Source organism: Nicotiana sylvestris, chromosome 5 (genome assembly GCF_000393655.2).
Source record: "Nicotiana sylvestris chromosome 5, ASM39365v2, whole genome shotgun sequence".
NCBI lineage: Eukaryota > Viridiplantae > Streptophyta > Magnoliopsida > Solanales > Solanaceae > Nicotiana > Nicotiana sylvestris.
This window is the reverse complement of record NC_091061.1, coordinates 168,729,929-168,754,478: the sequence shown is the minus strand read 5'-3', so window position 1 is coordinate 168,754,478 and position 24,550 is coordinate 168,729,929. Positions and strand designations below refer to the sequence as shown.

The 24,550-nt window shown below is 37.9% G+C and overlaps 1 protein-coding gene across 8 annotated transcripts in view; it reads left to right on the top strand.

The window, feature by feature from the left end:
• The window catches only part of LOC104238054 (CMP-sialic acid transporter 5-like), a 31,452-nt gene extending 8,646 nt beyond the window's left edge, over nt 1–22,806 (top strand). For 5 of the 8 annotated variants that reach the window (XM_009792323.2, XM_070145643.1, XM_009792327.2 and 2 more), the window contains one exon: nt 19–370. The gene's annotated coding sequence lies outside the window, so the exon portion shown is untranslated. Of the gene's footprint in view, nt 1–18; nt 371–12,009; nt 12,336–22,441 lie in introns of those variants that run through there. The other 3 variants (XR_011399956.1, XM_070145641.1, XM_070145642.1) reach the window with 3 other exon arrangements.
• The last annotated feature ends 1,744 nt before the right edge of the window (nt 22,807–24,550 follow it).

The window sequence follows — 24,550 nt, the reverse complement described above, 5'->3', positions numbered from 1 at the left end:
CTGAAGTTAATGTGACAGGATTATTACTGGAGAAACATCTTTGGCTGGTTGGTATGTATAGGATTTTGGGTCATTCCCTTGATATTTAACATCAGTATGCTAAGATTCTTTTCATCCTCCAGATAGGCACTATGTGAGAATTTACTATAGTTCTTTTTTGTCTCATGAAATGAGGGTTTCAGGAACCATAGTCGATAATATTGGAGTTCCAGATGATCTGTATCATCCGTTTTTGTATAGTATTTAGTTCATAACCCAGGCATTATTATGACGTATGTCACGAATTGCAAGCAAAGTATTGTCTTACGCTCCTGCTAGTAGTGTATGACTTTTATCAGAGGCAAATCCAGGATTTGAATATTGCGGGTGGCACTATATTTTATATATATATATATATATATATATATATATATATATATATATATATATATATATATATATATATATAAAACTATTCGTTCATCCATTTTTCCTAGTCGGTCTTTCTGGCTAGTGGGTAGGTATATACATATATCCATATTATAAAAAGGCAAATATATTCGATTTTAGTTTAACTTTTTAACGCTTGATTTACTATTTTTCTAGATAAAAGTACATAAAAAATTATTTCATGAAAATACGCCTGCAATTAGAAAATTTTCTTAAAGAGTAGCTTAATTACGGAGTAGTATATAATCTTTGTTTGATTTGATTAATTGATCATTATTTTTGGGTTAATTTTTTCCATTTAATTGTTGCGTTATATGACAAACATTTTCAAAGCCAAAATTTTAAAGTTATCAATATATGAGAATCAAAGAGGAGATAGAGCTGGTAAAGATGACCAGCAGAAGCCTCAAACGAGGAAGAAAACTTAAAACCTCTATTTGTCAGGACATTTTTTTCAAAAGTCAACAAATGATACTGCTCCAATTGTACTCCAATATATAAATTGATATTGTATCACTAGAAAGAGAGAAAGTATATAGTACTTAGAATTCTAAAATTACGAAAGAAATTGCTTATGGAAAAGTATAATTATAGTAAGCAAAATGAAGGCTAATGTAAAGAAATTTAAAAAAGGGAAGAAGATGGAGGGAGAAATTCAAAAATAGCTAGATTTACAATTGGTCGTTCAAAAATAGTCCAGTTTCAAAAGTAATTGAAATTTAGCCATTTTCATGTAAAGATAAATATGAGCGAAAACACTGTTCAAAACTCGAAAAATATGCCAGTATATTATACTGGAGTTCCAGCATAAGTATGCTTGAACTCCAGCATATTATACTGGAGTTCCAGGATAAGTATGCTGGAACTCCAGCATAATATGATCTCCAGCATAAGTACACTAGAACTCCAGCATAATATACTGGAGTTTCAGCAAGTACAATTGTCCAGTATAATATCCTGAAGTTTGGAGCACCGGTGTTCCAGTCTCCAGTATATTATACTGGAGTCAGCAAAATATACCGGTTCAACATAATATGCTGGAGTTCATACACAGGAGAACCGAACTCCAGTATATTATGCTGGAGTTCATTGACTTCGTAAACGTTGGCTATTTTTGAATGACCAATCCAAAAACTGGCTATACCGTGCTATTTTTACAAGATGGAGGGATTTAGAATTGAGCCCAGCACTGTGCGGTACATTAGAGACTTCAAAAGCAACGTCTGAACCATGGCACCCATATGTCATTTGTGTAATCCGGGTGCCACTTTACATATGCAGTCAGGCCTGTGTATAACATCTTTATATAACAGGTATTCACTTTAAAAGTCAAGTTTTTCTCAGAATTAATTTTTTAAGTTATATTTTACTATTCTATAACATCTTTTGCCTATACAACAACAATCATATTTATAGCAGTACGCTCTTTGTAGAATTACCCATCTATAACAACCATATAGAATTTTAGAATTACTAATAATAATAATTCTAAAAAGGCGAAATACATAAACGACCCCTTTAAGTTGTGCTCAATGATCACACGGACACCTCAATTGACCCGTTTACCATTTTAACACTTCAAGTGGCTAATAAGTGTATCTCGTGAACATCCGAGTCCGATAAACCATATGCGTGAATGACACTCGCTAATGACATATTAAATGAACCGATTAAAGAATGACACATGTATATTATAATAAAATATTTGACAATTATAATTAACAAAAAAAAAAAAATTAAAGAAAAGAAAAAACCAAAACTGTTATGATAAATATCACATTATGGTGGATGTCTACTCTTCTTCCATGATCTTCATCTCAAATGCTTAATGACATATTCAATGACATATTTTGTATGTTCAATGACATATTCCATGACATATTTTCTTCACTTTTTATGCCTATATAAAGGCCTTGTAATAGATAGGAAAATACACACAATTGAAGAAGAAATAAGAATCTCTCTTCCTCTCTTTCTATCTATATCTCTTAGTTTGTTTTGCTTGTTCTATATTGTTATTTTGGGTTATATTTTATAACACGTTATCAGCATGAGGCTCTACCATCTCAAGAAGATCTTTGAGAAAATTAAGGTATAATTTTTCTCAAATTTGTATTTTTTTTAAATGTCTGATATTATGAAAAGAAAGTTCGTTGCCCTTGAAATTTCGGGCAAGAACTATATGACATGGGTATTGGATGCTGAAATCCATTTAGATGCAATGGGTCTTGGAGAAGCCATTAGAGATAAAGATAAAACATCTACACAAGACTGTGCTAAGGCCTTGATTTTCTTGCGCCATCACCTTGATGAATGGTTGAAAATTGAATATCTCTCAGTGATAGATCCATTTGTTTTGTGGAATGGTTTAAAGGAAGGATATGACAATTTAAAGTTGGCCACTCTTCCACAAGCACGATATGATTGGGCTCATCTTAGGCTCCAAGACTTTAAGTCTGTTTCTGAATATAATTCTGCTATGTTTAGAATTACTTCCAAATTGAAACTCTGTGGAGATAATATCAGTGACTATGATATGCTTGAAAAAACGTTTACAACGTTTCATGCTTCCAATATGGTCTTACAATAGCAATACCGAGAGAAAGGCTTCACAAAGTACTCTCAGTTGATTTCTCTTCTACTTGTGGCTGAACGAAACAATGAATTGCTTATGAGAAATCATGAAAATCGACCTACTGAGTCTACACCATTGCCTAAAGAGGATGAGGTGTATTCCCACTATGCTAATCGTGAAAAAGGTCGTGGCCATATTCGTGGTCGCGCTCGTGGTCGTGGCCATGTCCAAGGAAGAAATTTTCCTGGTGTTAATCATCCTCCACCGAAAAATAACTTCCAAAAATGGAAAGGTAAAGATGAGAAGCGAAATACAGAGGGTTCAGAAACTAAATGTTATCGTTGCGGTGGAAAATGGCATTGGGCAAAAATTTGTCGCATACCAAAACATTTGGTTGAACTTTATCAAGCATATCTGAAGAATAAAGGCTCTGAAGCCAATCTTGTCTATGATAATGAATTTGACATCACCCACTTGGATGTGGCAGATTTTTTGGAGCACCCTGATGAAAAAATAAACCACTTGATCGGTGATGGATTTGTGGTTAGAGATAATTGAATAATTTAATTTTTATGCTCGTAGTATGTAATGAATAAACATCTCGTAATTTTTATTGCACTCTATAATTCTTCTTATGTAGTTCTTAAGAATATTTTTATTTTCGAAATTTTATAAATTTCACAAACAATGAGTAATATCCTATTATTAGTATTCTAGTCTCAGTGATCTTTTAACGATTTTAACTTTCCTATACATTGCTTTAATTCTCTTTAAGAAAAGGTTTACAAGCACCCTGGAACAACTTTTGTTACTTCACCCTCAATTTTTTTTATGAGTATGTTCTTTTCTTACACAGATCAATTATGTTTCATACAATGTGTAGGAAAATGCAAATAATTTATACTTGTAAATAAATTTGTTGTAGTTGTATTAGTCATATGTGTACTTGTATTATTTTTTGCGTAATTAAATGCATTAAAGGCTACTATTGAATTATTGGTTTAACTTTATTTCTTTTCCATTTTTCTTTAAAAATACTAATATTTATTCATATACTTCTTTTGTATGTCAATCTATGAGAAGCAAATATGGATATCTTTCAAAGCAAACTTGGATCAAAGTTCAATTATAAAAATATTTGCTTAATTGATTCATGTACGACACATACAATATTCAAAGAGAAGAAATATTTCTCTCATTTAAGTATGTGTAAGGCAGATATTACTACAATTTCTGGTAGTAGTAATCTAATTGAAGGCTCTGGAAGAGCTACTATAACTCTGCCTATGGGAACAATAATTATCATTGAGAATGCAATGTTCTCCTCCAAGTCCAAGAGGAACTTGTTGAGTTTTAAAGATATCCGCAAAAATGGATTTCATATTGAGACAATAGATGAGAATAATATGGAATATCTCATCGTTACCAAGAATGTCTCTGGCCAGAAAAGAATTATTGAGAAGTTCCCATCTTTATCTTGTGGCCTGTATTGGACAAAAATTAGTGCAATTGAGGCACATTCTACCTTAAACCAAAAGGTTACTGCTTACAATACTTTTGTACTTTGGCATGATCGATTGGGCCATCCTGGATCAATTATGATGAGACGAATCATAGAAAACTCAAATGGGCATCCATTAAAGAATTTGAAAATTCTTTTAAATAATGAATTTTCTTGCACTTCTTGTTATCAAGGCAAGTTAATTATAAGACCATCACCAACAAAGGTTGGGATTGAGCCCCCTGCGTTTTTAGAACGTATACAAGGGGACATTTGTGGACCTATTCACCCACCTAGTGGGTCGTTTAGATATTTTATGGTCTTAATAGATGCATCCTCTAGATGGTCTCATGTATGCCTATTATCATCTCGCAACCTCGCGTTTGCAAAATTAATGGCACAAATAATTCGATTACGGGCACAATTTTCCGATAATCCAATTAAGTCTATTAGACTTGATAATGCTGCTAAGTTTTCATCCCAAGCATTTAATGATTATTGCTTATCAATTGGGATAAAAGTGGAACATCCTGTAGCTCATGTTTACACTCAAAATGGCCTTGCAGAATCTTTAATTAAACATGTGCAATTGATAGCAAGGCCGTTACTCATGAAAACAAAGTTGCCCACTTCTGTTTGGGGTCACGCCATTTTACATGCAGCAATGCTAATTCGTCTCAGACCGACAAATTATCACAAATATTCCCCGTTGCAATTAGTTTTGGGCCATGAACCTAATATATCTCATCTAAGAATTTTTGGATGCACTGCATATGTGCCTGTAGCACCCCCATATCGCACCAAGATGGGTCCCCAAAGAAGGTTAGGAATATATGTTGGGTTTGAATCACCCTTCATTATTCGTTACCTTGAAACATTAACGGGAGATTTGTTCACTGCTCGTTTTGCAGATTGTCGATTCGATGAGGCATTTTCCCCCAAATTAGGGGGAGAAATTAGTGAAACAAAACGTGAAATTTTGTGGAAAAATACATCATTGTCTCATTTTGATCCACGTGCATCTATTTGTGACACAGAGGTGCAAAAGATTATCCATTTGCAGAAAATAGCAAATCAAATGCCAGATGCATTTACGGATTTGAAAAGGATAACAAAATCACATATCCCTGCAGAGAATGTTCCAATCCGTATTGATGTCCCTATTGGACAATCTTCTAGTGTCATAGCTAATGAGTCAAAAGCACGCCTAAAACGTGGCAGACCATTAGGTTCTAAGGATCGAAATCCTAGAAAAAGAAAAACAAATGATCAAGATGACACTACGAAAGAGTCTCATAAAGAAATTCACGATTTAACCAATCCTGAGATTCATGAGGAAATCAATGAGCCTGAGACTCAAGAAAATAAGGAACTATCAATAAATCCAATCGATATTGAGACAAATTTGAATCGAATGGATATAGTGGCAGATTACATCTTTGCATATAATGTTGCATCTAGCATTATGCAAGAAAGTGAGGATCTTGAACCTCAATCTGTTGGAGAATGTCGACAAAGACTTGATTGGCCAAAATGGCAAGAAGCAATCCAATTAGAGTTAAGTTCACTTGCAAAACGTGAAGTTTTTGGGCATGTAGTCCAAACACCTAATGGTGTTAAGCCTGTTGGCTACAAATGGGTCTTTGTACGCAAAAGGAATGAGAAAAATGAGGTACAAAGATATAAGACACGCCTTGTTGCACAAGGATTTTCACAAAGGCCTGGTGTCGATCATGAAGAGACATATTCTCCTGTTATGGATGCTATAACATTCCGTTATCTCATTAGTTTTGCTGTCCATGAAAAACTTGACATGCATTTAATGGATGTAGTTATAGGCTACCTTTACAGTTCACTTGATAATGAGATATACATGAAAATTCCCGAGGGATTTAAAATGCCTAACGCACAGAATTCAAATTCCCGGAAAACATTTTCAATCAAATTGCAAAGATCTTTGTATGGTCTAAAGCAATCAGGAAGAATGTGGTATAACCGTCTTAGTGAGTATTTATTAAAGGAGGGTTATATAAATAATGTCATTTGTCCATGTGTTTTTATAAAGAAAACAACATAGGAATTTATTGTACTTGCCGTATATGTTGATTACATAAACCTTATTGGAACTCTTACAGAACTCCAAAAGACAACTGATTATTTAAAGAAGGAATTCGAGATGAAAGATCTCGGAAAGACAAAATTATGTCTCGGTTTGCAAATTGAACATTTGACAAATGGGATTTTTGTTCATCAATCTGCCTACATTAAAAAGGTATTGAAACGGTTTTACATGGATGGAGCACATCCATTAAGTACTCCGATGATTGTTCGATCACTTGATGTGAATAAGGACCCGTTTCGACCTCAAGAAAAGAATGAAGAGCTTCTTGGTCGTGAAGTACCATATCTTAGTGCAATTGGTGCACTAATGTATCTTGCTAACACTACAAGGCCTGACATAACTTTTTCGGTTAATGTCTTAGCAAGATATAGCTCTGCTCCTACAAGGAGACACTGGAATGAGATCAAACACATATTGCGATATCTAAAAGGGACTGCCGATATGGGCTTATTTTATGGCAATGATTGCAATCCCGATCTTGTTGGTTATGCCGATGCTGGGTATTTATCTGACCCACATAAGGCTTGATCTCAAACAGGTTATGTGTTTACATGTGGCGGCACTGCCATATCTTGGCGATCGACTAAACAATCAATCGTGGCTATTTCTTCTAATCATGCTGAGATAATTGCTATTCATGAAGCAAGTCGAGAATGTATTTGGTTGAGGTCTATAATACATCTTATCCAAGACAAATGTGGTTTGAAGTGTGAAAAACTACTCACAATTTTGTATGAAGACAATGCAGCATGCATAGCCCAATTGAATGGAGGATTCATAAAAGGAGATAGGACAAAGCACATTTCCGCAAAGTTATTTTTTACACATGATCTTCAAAAGAATGGTGATATCAATGTGCAACAAATTCGTTCAAATGATAATATGGCTGATTTGTTCACCAAATCTCTACCAACATCAACCTTCAAGAAACTGGTGTACAAAATTGGGATGCGAAGACTCAAAGATGTGAGTTGATGCTCTCATCAGGGGGAGTTAATACGCGTTGTACTCTTTTTCTCTTACAAGGTTTTGTCCCACTGGGTTTTCCTTGCAAGGTTTTTAACGAGGCAACCAAAAGACGTATTTCTAAACATGTGTACTCTTTTTCCTTCAGTAGGATTTTTTTTTCATAGAGTTTTTTTTTTCCTAATAAGGTTTTAACGAGACACATTATCTTTGGACATCCAAGGGGGAGTGTTATGATAAATATCACATTATGGTGGATGTCTACTCTTCTTCCATGATCTTCATCTGAAATGCTTAATGACATATTCAATGACATATTTTGTATGTTCAATGACATATTCCATGACATATTTTCTTCACTTTTTATGTCTATATCTCTTAGTTTGTTTTGCTTGTTCTATATTGTTATTTTGGGTTATATTTTATAACAAAAACCTTTTTTAACCATTGAGCACCGCATCCTCCAATTCATCTTTTTAACCACCTTCTCTTTAAGAGGAGGTGGATTAATGGGCGGTCAATGAAATATTTTGGGAAGAAAGTGAAATTAATGTGTGAAAAATTAAAAATCCAATGGGACCCGCATAAAATAAAGTTAAATTTTAAAGAAAAAAGAGGAAACCTTAATTTTGAGGGTTTATCACGCTTAAAATTAAATATAAAGCACACACTTTGCCATGTTAGCGTGAAAGGTTCACGAGGTCGCACTTTAGTGGAGAAGTGTTAAAATGATAAACTGGTCAATTGAGGTGTCTGGCTGACCGTTAAGGACAACTCAAAGGGGTCGTTTATGTATTTTGCCCTCTAAAAATATGCACACAATCTTTTCCATTAAATAAAATTTCTATCTTGCATAAAATACTATAAAATTTGAAGATTTGCACATGATATTTTTTTAATTGGACAAATTCGAAAAAATATTTAGATAGAAAATTTAATTGTTAAGCTCTTAGATTGTCTTCAAGGAAAAACTATTGGATATTTTTTTGCTGAAAATTTGGGCACGAATTTTCGCCAGTTCGCGCGTTATATCGCTAGTAAGAGAATGAAATCTACGAAACAAGTACAATTACAAAGTTCTTCCATCAATCTTGAAAGAATTTATTTTTGTAGGTAGTTTTAAAATGTCTGCCTTAGAGTTTAAATCTTCATATATTTAGTTATGAATTTATAAATAATGTATTAGCTTTCTCCAATATTTAACTAGTGAAATATGCATATATTTTAAGATTTTTTTTAAATTTGAATATTTTTCTTATCTTTTATATGTAACATTAAAAAAGAAAAAATAATTAATTTTTGGATAATTTTTATCTATAGCAATCAAAAAAATATTTAAACAGCAAATGTTGTTATAGGTGTATAACAGTCCTTCACTATAAAAGTCAAAAAATATACTCCCTCCGTTTCAATTTATGTGAAACCATTTGACTGGGCACGGAGTTTAAGAAAGAGAGAAGACTTTTGATCTTATGGTGTAAAATGAGGCACATATATTTTGTGTGACTATAAATCATTCTGTAAAGGTAAATTGTTTCCAAATAAGGAAAGAGATTATTCTTTTTGCCACAGACTAAAAAAAAATAGGTTCACATAAATTGAAACGGAGGGAGTAGGAACATATGAGGCTGTTATAGAGAGAGTTGACTATATAACTCATTTTTCATAGATATGAACATATTTATTTTTAAAAAAAAATGCCGAATTGACGACTAGGTAGATACGCCCGGCCGCCCCTGCTTTTATGCATATGCACATTCTCTGTAAATTTGTCCCGTGAAGTCAAGATAATAAATAAAGTACTAGTAGCAATAGAGCATAGCTACTGTTCTCTCTCTCTCTCTCACAAAGCACTTTTCAATCAATTTTTATGAGGGATTAACGTCACAGTTTTTCAAAATTCTTGCAAATATTTTCACAAAAGTGACGTATATCTTCAGTGCCTTTCCATGATGTGATGGCGGAATATGTCGAAATGTGAAATCAACTCGTCTTTTGTCAATATATGAATTATGATTTTAAGTTAAAAATTGGCATCCTAACGTTGAGAAATTGGACTATTCTCCAATGATTAGAATTTACAGACTGGCATCCCAAGGTTTAGAAATTGGAGAACTTGTTTTTGAAAGCTTCATTTCTTTGCTATTATTGACTTTCCTTTTGCTTTCTCTTTTAAGCGTAGATAATAAATACCTTTACTTTCCACGAAAGGAGAAGTATGCTTGAACTTCTTTCAATTTAAATAAAGAATTAGCAAGTGCATCGCAAGCTGCTAATTGCCTACTTATTCCTTTAATATAATGGACAAACTTTATTCCTTTATTTGGTACCAATGTTTTGATTATTTCCATTTTAACAATCATATACGTTTACTCGAAAAAATTATCTCCAGAATTAGAAATCGGTTTAGCTTTATACTTGTATCTTCTTTTCCTCTTTTGCTTATTGCTTTTCGTAGGGAATATATTTACTATAACTTTCATTTCATACCAAAGAATACTTAATGCAGACAGGAAAAAGAAAGAGCAAAATAGAGCTGAAGATTAAGTGCAATAAAATCAAGTATATATTACCAATATACCTCAAAATTGAATTGGAGAGAAAACTGCTCACCCCTTGTGATTATGTCAACTCTGAATACACGATATGCATACACATCTTTATTACTCCTTCCGATCCAAAATAAGTGATTTTTTGACTTTTTTCTTGTGGTCCAAAATAAGTGATTTTTTTAGATTTCAAGAATGAATTAATTATTTTTTTTCTACCTTATCCTTGGAGTAATTAATGTTGGAGTATGTGTTATGAGTGTTTATGTGAAGAGATAGTAAAGGTTAATATGGTCAATTTCATTGCTAATTAATGTTAAAAGGTGACTTTCTTAATATGTGTGAAAACAACCAAAAAATCAGTTATTTTGGACCAGAGGGAGTACTAAACTCTCTCTCTCTCTCTCTCTCTCTCTCTCTCTCTCTCTTACGTCTCGGTTTTTTCGTACGTTAAAATTTCGTCTTCAGTTCATTGACGTAGACTCGGGGATGAGATTATCTTGAGATTAACATATTTATGCTATTTATAACAAGCAATAAGTAAGGGCAATGAAGAATAAAGGTTCACGAATAAAAGAAAATAAGTTTTGTTGAAGGTTGTCGATTTGGGATAAAATATGGGCCGAGCGATACTACCCGATATTTATGAACTAGTTCCATACAAGGTACCATATGACCGTGATAATATGATGTATAAAGTATATTAAAAATAAGTAGAATTTTAAGTAATTTGAGATAATTTTTAATTATACGGGTAATTGATTAATTACCGGGTAACGGGACGTTACCTAATTACCTAATAAGTGACAAAGATTAAATAAAAACCCCTCCCTCCCCAAGTGGCAGCAAACCACTAATAATGTAAGTGACTCATCCTCACAAAACATTAGGTGTCATCTTCGTAAATTAGTAGCAAGACACCTCCACCTCAAAACATTTAAGAGCAAACCTTGCAAACTCATTCCAAAAGTTTCAATACCAAACCAAAAACGTGAATCATTCTTGAAACTCTTAGGAATGCATTAACTTAGGAGGAAACGGTGGACACTCTTAAATTTCATTCTCAAAAGACACTCCAAAAATCAGATTTTGATCAGGAAGTAACGTGATTATCTTGTAGCATCGTAAATCTTCAACAGTTCAATGAAGATTTTTTAGAATTTTAGCAACGTAAAATCTTGCGGTTCTAAGGGAGTATGGTGTAACTTTTTCCAACAATATCATGCGGATTTTTCCTACTCCGAGTAGGTTAAGGCTAAGCCCTTATTTCATTTTGCATGATCTCGTCATTACACAAGTTTGATAACGAGGCATAAAGAAAAATTCATATTCCGGAATTTACGTATAGTTTGCTAGTCTCGCAAATTACGTATATTTTTCTAGTTTTGTTAGTTACAATATTCTCCTTATCGGGACTTCATATTCAATTGAGTATTTCCTTCTTCCAGTCAAGAGAGCAGAGAGTTTATATATACAGTATTAAAGTATTTTCATTACCATCGAGCTATAATCGATGGGTAAGCCCCTATTGGGAAACCTCTGATCAGATGGTAAGTTATACACCGAGCCTACTGTGGCTGAGCTCCTATGAGCGAGCCCAGTTGGCCGAGATACAGAGCCTAGTATGACCGAATGCATATGAGTGAGCCTACTACGGCAGAGCAGTTATATATATATATATACTGAGCCTTATATGGCCGAACAACTATTTTACTTATTATATTGAGAGAATTGAGTCAGTATCAGCAGCTAAGCATATGTTCAAGTTATCAGTTCAGTTTCAGCTTTTAATATACTGCCTTATATACTCGGTACATTTTTTCTTACTGACGTCCCTTTCTGGGGGCACTGCATTTCATGCGTGCAGGTTCGGACATACAGACGGGTAGACCTCCTCAATAGGTGTTTGCCCGAGTTCAGCCTTATCGGTAAGCTCCCCGTCTTTCGGAGTTGCCGGGTCTAGCAGTCTGGTATACATCGTGTGCATATATGTAGATAGGTTAAGAGTAGGTCGGGGCCCTGTTCCGATCACCGTACATCTATCAATAGAGGCTTATAGATATATCCTGTCAGTTAGTGCAGTATGTTGGGCTTGTAGGTGTTGTACGTATATTTTGTTGGCTTGTCAGTTGTACTAATTATGACGGCCTTGCCGGCCTAGCTTTATGTTGACTTTTAGTCAGTGTTAGTTTCTATTCAGTTTTATATTTTGCATCGCACATTATCTTGCAATGTGGCCCATGGCCAAAGTATGTCATTATATGTTCAGAGTCTCTTAGTCGCAAGTGGTATGCAAGGATAGATGAGGCACTGGGTGTCGGTCTCGCCCCCAGGCTCGGGGCGTGACAAAAGTGGTATCAGAGTAGTTCTGTCCTAGGGAATCTACAAGTCGTGTCTAGTAGGGTTTTGTTTATAGATGTGTGGTGCACCACATTATATAAGCAGGGGACTATAGGGCATTTAGGAGTTGGTTACCCTTCTTTCAAATCTAAATCGTGCTGTAGCACTGAGTTATAGGAAATTTGAGTAAAACTTATATGTTGACGTGTGCATGCACATATGATGGTAACTAGGAAGACTACGACTAGCCAGAGGAGAGAAACAACAGTAGGTGAGGGGACTAGCAGGGTTCCCGCAGCAGACGGGGCCCAATCGGAGTCCGAGGGAGAGACCCCTACCCAGCAATTACCGGCTCCTCCGCCACATGAGGAGATTCCTAGGGAGATCGCACATCTAGTTCCCCCTCCGCTTCCATTAGATCAGGACTTGCGAAGTGCGATGCATTTGTTGGCACAATTGGTAGCTACCCAATAACAGGCTAGGGCATCCGCTAGTGCAGGACCTTCTGAGGGATCTGGGATTTCAAATGTTCGAAAGTTTATTGCTTTGAATCCCCTAGAGTTCACGGGGACAGATCAGAGGGAGGACCCGCAGGATTTCATAGATCAACTTTATAGGATCTTTTGGGTTATGCATGCTACGGAGAAAGAGGCAGTTGAGCTAGCAGCTTTTCGACTTCGAGATATAGCCATCCTTTGGTACGAGGGATGGGAAAGATCCAGGGGACGTGATGCACCTCCTGCTATTTGGGAGAATTTTTCAGATGCCATCCTTGACCAGTACTTACCGCGAGAGATCCGATAGGCCCGACTCGATCAGTTTCTAGCCCTCAATCAGGGCAATATGAGTGTTCGAGAGTATAGTCTCCATTTTGACTAATTGGCCAGATATGCACCATCCATAGTTGCTACTATACAAGACAAGATCCATTGGTTTATAACAGGGTTGGCCCCAGAGTTGACCGAGGCATGTGCCACCGCTGCGTTACAGGATAGTATGGATATCTCCCGGATTCAAGCATTTGCCCAGAATATAGAAAGGGGTAGGCGTCGGTAGCAGGGTACGGAGAGGACTGAGTTAGGGCAGCGAAAGAGGATGAGATTTACCAGATCTCAAGAGCAGTCTCAGGGTAGTTACAGGCCCCAGTACTTCGAACGGCCACCTAGACCTCCGCCACCTCAGCTACAGGGTTACAGGTATGACCGCTATACTCAGCCAGGACCAGGTGAAAGCTCTCAGGCATCAGGTTTGCAGCGACAGCGATGTTCGGGGCAAACATGGCCATTCCCGCCGTGGTGTGCCATCTGCGGTAGAGGACACTTGGGCTAATGTCGAGCCGGTTCCGATGCTTGTTATACATGTGGACGTCCAGGGCATATGATGCGAGATTTCCCAAATAGAGATTCTGGGGGTATGGCGCAACCAGCGAATTCAGTAACAAGATCAGCTATGTCCGTGCATCCTTCAGGGCGCGAGTCTCAATCTTCGGCTGGTAGAGGTCGAGGCAAAGGTAGAGGGTCCAGCTCAGGTGGTAACCAGAATCGTATCTATGCGCTAGCAGGTCGAACGGACCAAGAGTCCTCACCAGACATTGTGACAGGTATGTTGACCATTTGTTCTCACGATGTTTATGCCTTGATAGACCCGTGATCTACTTTATCATGTATTACCCCATTTGTCGTGAGGAAATTTGGTATAGTGCCTGAAATACAAGTGATCCTTTTGCGGTATCTACACCGGTCGGTGGATCGATTATCGCTAGATGCGTTTACCGAGATTGTACGATATCAGTTTGTGGTCGTTAAACCTCAGCCGATCTAGTTGAGCTAGAGATGTTGAATTTTGATGCTATCATGGACATGGACTGGTTGGCAGCTTGTTATACCACAGTTGATTGTCGAGCAAAGACATCCAGATTTCATTTTTCGAGTGAGCTAGTTCTTGAATGGGTAGGTAATACAGCGACACCCAGAGGTAGGTTTATTTCCTATATGAAGGCGAGGAAAATGATCGCAAAAGGGTGCATTTATCATATTGTGCGAGTTAAAGATGCAAATGCTGAGATACCTACACTTCAGTCTATTCCAGTAGTCAAAGAGTACGCAGATGTATTTCCAGATGAACTTTCAGGTATTCCTCTAGAGCGAGAGATTGGTTTTGGCATTGATTTGCTTCCAGGAACGCAACCAATATCCATCCCTCCGTATAGAATGGCACCTGCCGAATTAAAGGAGTTGAAGGAGCAGTCAAAAGATTTACTGAAGAAAGGTTTCATCAGACCCAGTACCTCACTTTGGGGTGCAACGGTATTGTTTGTACGCAAGAAAGACGACTCGCTAAGGATGCGTATCGATTATAGGCAACTGAACAAGGTAACTATTAAGAATAAGTATCCCCTTCCAAGGATAGACGACTTGTTTGATCAGTTGCAGGGAGCTAGATGATTTTCAAAGATAGATTTGAGGTCGGGGTACCACTAGGTTAGAGTTCGGGAGAAAGATATTCCCAAAATAGCCTTCAGGACCTGATATGGCCACTTCGAGTTCCTTGTCCTGTCCTTCGGGTTGACGAATGCACCTGCCATATTTATGGACTTGATGAATAGCCTATTCCGTCCATATTTGGATCTGTTCGTGATAGTCTCTATTGATGATATTCTAGTTTATTAATGTTCAGAGGATGAGCATGTGGATCCCCTGCGAGCGGTACTCCAAACCCTTTGTGATAATAAATTGTATGTTAAGTTTTCTAAGTGTGAGTTCTGGTTGAAGTCCATAGAATTCTTGTGGCATATTGTATCTGACGGAGGTATAAAGGTAGACACTCAGAAGATTGAGGCTGTGAAATCCTGTCCTAGACCTACCACTCCGATAGAGATTCATAGCTTTCTAGGCTTAGCAAGATACTACCGGAGGTTCGTTGAGGGTTTTTCTTCTCTTTCAGCACCATTAACAAAGCTGACTTAGAAAACGCCTAAGTTTCAGTGGACAGAGGCTTGTGAGCAGAGTTTCCAAGAGCTTAAGAACAGGTTGACCTCTGCGCCAGTTTTAGCACTTCCAGAGGGTCCAAATGGCTATGCCATGTATTGTGATGCCTCAGGCGTCGGGTTAGGATGTGTCCTAATGCAACATGGGAAAGTAATTGCGTATGCTTCAAGGCAGTTAAGGAAGCATGAGCGGAATTATCCGACACATGACCTCGAATTAGCTGCGGTTGTCCATGCACTTAAGATATGGTGGCATTATTTATATGGTATTCATGTGGATATATTCACATACCATAAAAGCTTGCAATATATCTTCAAGCAAAAAGAGTTGAATTTGCGACAAAGGCGATGTCTTGAGTTATTGAAAGATTATGATGTTAACATTCTCTACCATCGAAGGAAAGCTAATGTTGTAGCAGATGCCTTAAGTCGCCGATCTATGGGTAGCTTAGCACATGTAGAGGCCGAGGAAAGACAATTAACCAGAGAGATTCATCAATTAGCTTGTTTGGGGATTCGGTTAGTAGACTCTGGCAATGGAGGAGTTGTACTCCAAAATACTGCAAAATCATCTCTCATAGCTGAAGTAAAGGAGAGGCAGTATGAGGACCCACAATTGGTCGAGTTGAGAGAGCGGGTTCCACAGCAGAAGAAGCCGTTGTTAGAACTCAAAGGAGATGGAGTTCTCAGATACAGAGGTCGTTTGTGTGTTCCAGATGTAGCAGGGCTACGAGACAGAATTATGTCAGAGGCACATTATTCGTGGTACTCCATTCACCCTGGGTCGACGAAGATGTATCATGACATTAAGGATGTGTTGTTAGCGCAAACCTAAAATAAAGAACACAAGATTTAACGTGGTTCAGATCAAAATAATCCTACGTCCACCAGAGAACAGTTGCCTTTTTATTATTAACAAAGGAAGTGGAGAGTTCCTAATTACACTTAAAAGAATTTCTCTCTTAACTCTCTACTCACTACAATGTATTGTATTATTTTTTGGGATAGTTTCTACAAATGAAGGAGTGCATCTATTTATAGAGGTAAAGGCCTCCTCTTGATGTCATTGGTGACATCAAACTACCTCCTCTTGATGTCATGGGTGACATCAAAGGAGGAAGCTTCCTCCTAGCATCCACACCAACTCTTTCCACCAACTCTTCCAATTGGCATGCCATTGTTGACTAAACATAAACCAACACTTTCAATCTCCACCTTGGTTTACATTTCGAGCGTGCATGTGAACAACTCTAGCCAAAACTTCTAAGCGTACTAGGCAACCCCGTTGTAAGAAACAAGAAGAATCAAACTATAGTTGAACATACCACCTCCACCTAACAGTTGTTCTCTTCGGAGTTGCATCAGTTGATGCACACCCCCGCCAAGTCCTTGCAGTGTGAAAACTTAGCGAGCGGGACTATCTTGGTCAACATGTCTGCAACATTATCGTCTGTTATAACCTTCATGACCTTGATAGTTCACTCTTCAACAACATCTCGAATAAAATGAAATCTGACATCAATGTGTTTAGTACGCTCATGAAAGCTCTGATTTTTCATTAGATGCATAGAACTCTGACTATCACATCTAAGAGTTGATTCCAGCTGAACCAAATTCAATTCCGCTACTAAACCTTTCAACCAGATAGCTTCCTTCACCGCCTCCGCTGCTGTCATGTATTCTGCTTCTGTCGTAGACAAAGCGACAATCGATTGTAGAGTCGACTTCCAACTAACTACACTGTCAACGAGGGTAAATATGTATCCAGTTGTGGAGCTTCTTCTGTCAAGATCTCCTGTATAGTCAGAATCTACATAACCGAGAATTGAAATACCTCCACCACTTTTTTGAAAGGTCAGACCAACACCAGAAGCTCCTTTGAGATATCTCAAAACCCACTTGAAAGCTTCCCAATGCCTCTTTCCTGGGTTGGATATGTATCTACTTACAACACTTACAGATTGAGCAATATCTGGACGTGTGCATACCATAGCATACATAATGCTACCAACTCCACTGGCATAAGGAATTTTTGACATATGCTCCACCTCATCCTCGGACTGAGGCATTTGTAACTTTGAAAGTTTAAAATGAGGAGCTAATGGTGTACTTACAGGCTTGCACGTATGCATATTGAATCTCTCGAGAACCCTTTCAATATACCTCTTCTGAGAAAGATGTACAACACCGTCTTCTCTTGAAATCTCCATACCAAGGATTTTCTTTGTAGCTCTTAAATCCTTCATGTTAAATTCCTTACTCAACAGTTTCTTCAAAGCATTTATCTCTGTAATGTTGTTGGCAGCAATAAGCATATCATCAACATACAACAACAAATAAATCATTGAGTTACCAGACATCTTCTTGTGATACACACAGCTATCAAATGCACTCCTTAAGAATTCATGTGTAGTCATGAATGCATCAAACCTCTTGTACCACTGTCTAGGGGATTGCTTCAAACCATACAAAGACTTCTTTAGTTGTCATACGCGATCTTCTTTTCCCTCAGCTAGGAAACCTTCATGCTGATCCATATAGATTGTCTCTTCTAGATCACAGTGTAAGAAAGTAGTTTTGACATCAAGCTGTTGAAGCTCCAAGTCAAATTGTGCAACCAATGCTAGTAGCACGCGAATTGAGCTATGCTTCACGACTGGAGAGAAAATCTCATTATAGTTAATTCCCTCCTTCTGACTGAAACCTTTTGCAATCAATCTCGCCTTGAACCTAACATCTTCTACTTCAGGAATTTCCTCTTTCTTTCGGTAGACCACTTGCATCCAACTATCCTCTTCCCCTTTTGTCTTTTCACTAATACCTATGTCTGATTCTTGTGAAGAGACTCCATCTCTTCAGTCATGGCTAATCGCCATTATACAACATCCTTGCAAGAAGTTGCTTCAATATACGAGGAGGGCTCCAGATCCTTAATTTTTTCTTGTGCAGCTACAAACGCATATGCAATCAAGTTTGCTTGATCTATAAGGCGTTTCAGTTCTCGTGTCTGCCTCTTCTCCCTCCCCTTCGCAATTGTGTATGGTTCATTGACAACAAGTTCTTCAAGGTCTACATCTTCTGACTCATATGTAACCTGAGTCTCTTGATCCTCCACCGGAAGCTCCACCTGCTCGTCGTTCTTGTTTCCTGAAAACTCCACGGAAACTTTACGGGGATCAAGTATAGAGGATTCATCAAAGGTGACATCTCTACTAACTATAAATTTGAGTAAAGACAAACACCAAAGTTTGTACCCTTTTACTCCATCCACATACCCTACGAATATGGCCTTCTTAGCCCTTGGTTCAAGCTTTCCTTCATTAACGTGATAATAAGCTGGACACCCAAATACTCGTAAGTATGAATAGTTAGAGGGTTCACCTGACCATACCTCATTCGGAGTCTTAAAGTCAATTGCCGATGCTGGAGATCGATTGACAATATGAGCAGCAGTGTGAACTGCTTCAGCCCAAAATACTTTGGACATTTTGGCTTGTAGGAGCATACAACGAGCCTTTTCAAGAAGAGTTCTGTTCATTCTCTCGGCAACTCCATTCTGCTGTGGGGTATGCCTGACAGTCCTATGTCTTGAGATCCCATGAACCTTGCAGAATTCATTAAACTCTTCATTGCAAAACTCCAAGCCATTGTCTGTGCGAAGATACTTGATTTTCCGCTCCATTTGATTTTCAACCAAAATCTTCCACTCTTTAAATGCTTCAAAAGCATCACTTTTTGCCTTCAAAAAATACACCCAAACCTTTCGTGAGAAATCATCAATAAAAATGAGAAGATACCTCTTTCCGCCCTTCGATGGAAGTTTAGAAGGACCCCATAAATCTGAATGGATGTAGTCTAGCACTCCTCTTGTCTTGTGTTTGCCAGTGCTGAAGCTGACCTTCTTCTGCTTCCCTAGAACGCAGTGCTCACAGAAGTCAAGCGTGCTGATCTTCTCACCTTCCAAAAGTTTACGATTGCTCAACATCTCCAGTCCACGTGCGCTCATATGACCCAGTCTCATGTGCCATAGTCTTGCCTTGTCATCATTAGATAACTGCACTGTAGATGCATTTGCAGAGCCAACAATGGTGCTTCCGGCCAATGTGTAAAGGCCGTTCTCCAGCTTGCCTTTCAGCATGACTAAAGAACCTTTAGTCACCTTCATAGTTCCTGCTTCGCTCATGTACCTGTAGCCTTGTTCATCCAGAGTACCCAAGGAGATCAAATTCTTCTTCAGATCAGGAACATGACGGACTTGTGTAATAGTCCTCACGATTCCATCATGGCAGCGAACCCGAACTGAGCCAATGCCAACTATTGCACAAGTTGCATTATTGCCCATTACTACGGTTCCTCCACTTTTCTCGTAGCTGCTAAACCAGTCTTTTCGGAACGTCATATGCAGAGTACAAGCAGAGTCTAACACCCATTTGTTTTCATAACTACTATTATTATTACACGATGTTGTTAGTACATAATCATTATCAAAATTATGTACCTGTTCAACTGTAGATGCACTCGCCTTTTCCTTGGACTTTGACATTGGGCAATCTCGTTCAAAGTGCCCCTTCTTGCCACAACCCCAACACTCTGTATTCTTCTTGTTCACACGAGACTTTGATCTGTGCTTTGATTTGCTCTTTCCCTGTTGGCTAGTCCGGCCTCTCACAAAGAGACCACTTGCCTGGTCATCTCTATCTCCTTCAATGTGCCTCTGCACATCACTAGAGTTAAGTGCCTACCGCACTTGCTCAAGCTTGATAGTCTCCTTGCTATACATCATTGAATTCTCAATATCACGACTGAAGTCAATGAAAATAGCAAAGCACATGCAATCGTCTCCTCCTCCTTTTTAATTCCACCAATCTGTAAGTCCATGACAAGTTTATTGAACGCATCTAAATGATCTTGTAACGAAGTACCTGACCCCATTTAAATGTGTAAAGACACCTTTGTAACAACATCCTTATTGTTACTGATCGGTCTTGATATAGCCCTTCTAGCTTTTCCTATAACTGTTTGGCCGTCTCTTCAGTACCCGTACTCACTTTACAAAGCACGTTAGGTGCAAGGGATAGTTGGATTGCACTTAATGCATCCCCTTCAATCTTCTCCTTGTTGGGAGCTGATATATCCTTAGGATACTTTCCGTTAATAGCATAGATTGAACCTTCCCTCCGCATAACACCGTCATCTGGATCTTCCAGATATTGAAGTTGTTGCGTCCACTGAATCTATAAATTTCAAACTTCATGGAACTCATCTTTGCTTGTTCTTCCTCCTTGGATCGCTAAAGAATCCTGTCGCTCTGATACCAATTGTTAGCGGAAACGTAAAAGAAAGAACACAGGATTTAACGTGGTTCGGATCAAAATAATCCTATGTCCACCAGAGAACAGTTGCCTTTTTATTATTAACAAAGGAAGGGGATTGTTCCCAATTACACTTAAGAGAATTTCTCTCTTAACTCTCTACTCAATACAATGTATTGTATTATTTTTTAGGATGGTTTCTACAAATGAAAGAGTGAATCAATTTATAGAGGTAAAGACCTCCTCTTGATCTCATTGGTGACATCAAACTACCTCCTCTTGATGTCATGGGTGACATCTGTCACACCTCCTTTTTGCGCGCCCGCCCCCGAAGGGTTAAATGCGCGGGTGGAGTTTTTCCAATTTAAGTGACAATATTCGAAATGGGATTATTTATTTAATTCAGAGTCGCCACTTGGGAAAGGTTTGGCTTTTGGTGTCCCAAGTCACCGGTTTATCTTGAATCCCAAATCGAGGAAATTTTCGACTTTTCCAAATGAAGTCTGCGAACCAGAAATTCTAAGTAAGGAATTCTGTTGACCCGAGGGAAGGTGTTAGGCACCCTCGAATCCCGTGGTTCTAGCACGGTCGCTTAAATTGTTATAATGGCTAAATATCTGATTTAAATACATGTTATGACTTACGTGCTTTCATTAAGTTTAAACCACTTTCATTATTATCATTTATTTTTATAGAATTACAACGTCGTGAAAATGTATCTTGAACTACGTCGCCATCAATGCACCCGTAATTGTTAAACACATTTCGACTCCGTTGAGATTTGGATTCGGGTCACATCAATGCGCACCCAAGTTTAAGAATGTAATTTATTAAAGGCGCGCCTAAAGCAACTAGCGTATTGTTATTTTGGGAAGGCCGTAAAATTCGCTAAAACGGCCTATCCTGAATTCGAAATATTATGATTATTTATTGAGGGCCCCGCAATTTGTATTTTTATTTGGCGAGGCTCGTCTCTATTTTAGAAAGGATATCCTAAAGTGGCTACATTTCTAATGCATTTGTCCCTAAAACTAAAAGAAAAGGGACGTGCTAATATAAACTATATATGCTTTTGCCTAATCCGGATTCTTATCAATTACTGATTAATTATTTACAAAGTGGAGGGATGTCATAACTTGTGAAACATACTTTAATTGGACAAAGAAATTACGTTCGAGATTGACCCAATGTTATACTTGCGTCCTAACGTTTCTTGAATTGAATTTAACTAGACTTATTGAAGCTGAATTTAAGGGAATTAACCACTATGTCTCATTACTTGCGGGGGTTCGAACGCGCTTCTATATGCTGCCTAGCGGGTTATGATAAAGGAAAACTAAAAATAAACAAGGAACATTTGTGTAAGGTGGAACTATTCTATTCTATGCATGTCATTCAGTTAAACGGGAATCCAGTCAAAAAATCTATACCAATTCTCCATGCCTTCTATGTATTGTATCATTACATCTTGTACTAGCAAACAACTATAAACTAAGATGCAAGAGGCTAAACTTGATTAAGTATTATCTAACTAATCTTTCATTACTGAATCACACTAATCAATTTATACAACTGAAGTCAGTATATCACAAGCATTACAAAACAGACATCTAAATCTTCTTCAAGAACTCCTTTCATTTCATGCTTTTGAACTATTACAGTTAACACCAAAGTTGGATTTGAAATGTGTACCTGGAAATACTGAAAATGCAAAGGAGAAGAGGAAGAAGATGGGGAAATCAGCAGCAGCAAGAAACAGGACTAGCAATAGCAGCAGGACAGAATAGCAGCAGGACAGAATAGCAGCAAACAAAACAACCCAGCAGAACAGGCTCGAGTGCAGGAATGCAACTATAGCCGATATAAGAAGTAGCCAAATGACAGCAACACACAGTGGAGTAGAATCAGAACTCCAGGCAGACCAAAACCAGTAGTAAACCAATGAAAACACTCGACTAGTAGACACAATTGGAACTTCAAAGAATCAGAATTGATTTGAACAAGTTGAACAAATGAAACCCAAACAACAATAGGAAGAAACAGTTTCTGATTGTTGACTGTATACTTTCTATCTCTTAACCTCTCTCTATTTGTGTTTTCCTAAAATCAGTTCTATCTTTTTTCAATCCTCTCTGTCTGTGTATATCTCTGTGCCCTCTTTTCTCTAATCTCTGTCTGTGTATCTCTATCAGCTCCCTCTTTTTCTCTTATATCCTCACAATGTGTGTGTCCCTCTGTCTGTATCTGTGTTTTTTCTCTTCTCTTCCATATCCTTCCCCCAGTGTGTCCTCTATGTCTGTATGTATATATTTGTATGTGTTTTTTAACCTCTAATCCTCCAGGTTCTTTCTTCTATCAGATGTCTTCCCCCTTTTATAAGCCTTAATCTTACCCCTTTCAACAGCCTGTTTAGAATATATCAACATACCCCTCCCATGTGCCTTCCATTTCCAGTTCCACTTTAGCTAATTAAGTATTAAATCCCATCAACATTCCCTGGCAGACTTATCTTTCCCATTTTATTAACTAAAAGCAAGCATGGGCAGCAGGATGTAGTCTGACAGTACATGCTGTCAAACTATTTAATTCAAAAGGGCCTTTATGCCCATGTTGTGCACATGCCCTCCAGTTCGGATTACCATTACAGACTAAACATTAGGTTTCTGAAATCACATTAACAACTATAAGTAAATGAACTTAGTTCTTAATTGATTCAGGCAATGTTCAACAGAAGCAAATCGATTTATTTTGTTCAGACAGTTGAAACTAATTGACGACATATGTCGAATCGACTATATTAGCATTAACACATACAATCGTAGCTAAAAAATCAGACATTCAAAAGTATAGGACACATGACTCGACTTATACTGATTAAACAGAATTGTACTTTGAGGAATCAGTTAATCAGTACAAATTTGGAATTCAAACTAATTGCACAACAAATACATATGCCTTATCAGAATAGGAGGGGGATTCAGACAAACACAGAGGTTCAGGTAAAGTGGACAAACAAAAGTTGATAAAATTAAAACAAACATGAACAGAACTTTTAAAACAAATCACACGGACTAAAACAAGTAAAGGAAAGAAAGCAAACTCACCTTAAAACTCGAAAAATCAAAAGTTTGAACTCGGATTTGGACAGACCTTTCTTAAGGCTGAACGGACTTTAATCGAAGTGTTTCTCAGATGAGAAACACCTCGATTAAGGTCCATTAGGCCTTAATTTCTTTGGCTCGAACAAGACACGGACCAGTGACGAGGAACCCTAAGGTTCGAAAACTAGATTCGGGATTCATGCTTCCCTGGTCAGATTCGGACCAAACCAAGTATGGTTTGGTCACGAGGGGGGTCTGGGGAGTGTCTGGTGTGAAACTGGGGTTAAACTGTGTAGATCGAGTTTTGACTCGAATCTTCAAATGAAGATTCGAGAAGGTGGGAAGGGATTCGAACTACATGGTTAACAGATCCATGTTCAGGATGGCAAGGGGATTCTAGGGTATTAAGGGGAAGGTCACCGGCGTCCATGCCGCCGGCTTTCATGGCGAAAGTATACAGGGGTGGCTAGGGTTTGGAGGACTGAGGTCTGTGGAGGGGACGACTAAGGTCTGGGGGTTAGGATAGGGGGGGCAGGGTAAAGGCCTAGGCTTATATAGTTAGTGGGGGGTCGATTCTTGGCCGTTGGATAAGATGCGATGAAGGGCCAGGATTTTATGCTGATGGGGAACAGTGTCGTTTCAACCTGAAGGGGTTTGGGTCGGTCCGGG